The 541-nt window shown below is 30.5% G+C and overlaps 1 pseudogene; it reads left to right on the top strand.

The window, feature by feature from the left end:
• The first annotated feature begins 227 nt into the window (after nucleotides 1-227).
• On the top strand, nucleotides 228-334 carry LOC114233479 (U2 spliceosomal RNA; annotated as a pseudogene).
• The last annotated feature ends 207 nt before the right edge of the window (nucleotides 335-541 follow it).

The raw sequence follows: 541 nt of genomic DNA on the forward strand, positions 1-541 counted from the left end.
CCTTACAGAGGAAATGAGTCCAAGAAGTATTTCTAATGGAGAATGAAGAATTAAACTAGCTTTAAAATTATAAGCCAATCATGCTTCTCTTTAAAATTTACAAAATCTCTTCTAAAATTATACTCTCGTTTTTGTTTTTTTAAAGGAAGACTCTAAAGCGCAAACCAAGAGAGAAGCCAGATTCTGCCCAAGTCTCCCATCTATCACTCACATTCATTCTATTAACTATTGCTTCTCGGCCTTTTGGCTAAGATCAAGTGTAGTATCTGTTCTTATCAGTTTAATATCTATTAACTAAATGAAAAAAGACAAATACTATTCAGTGTTAATCTAATTTACATTTGCTGAAATTAAGAATTGACTACTGCAGATAATCATGTTTTAGCATGTTTCTCTATAAAGTCCAAAATCCGATAAGTAAACAACATGTTTTGACAACATGTTGTATGGTGGGGTATACTGTAGTGATTTAGAAATTATTCCTTTAGGTTTAAAAAAGATGTGTCATAAACTTCCTTCAGAATAATTTATGCAAATTATG

This window comes from Eptesicus fuscus, chromosome 6, assembly GCF_027574615.1.
Source record: "Eptesicus fuscus isolate TK198812 chromosome 6, DD_ASM_mEF_20220401, whole genome shotgun sequence".
In the NCBI taxonomy this organism is placed as follows: domain Eukaryota; kingdom Metazoa; phylum Chordata; class Mammalia; order Chiroptera; family Vespertilionidae; genus Eptesicus; species Eptesicus fuscus.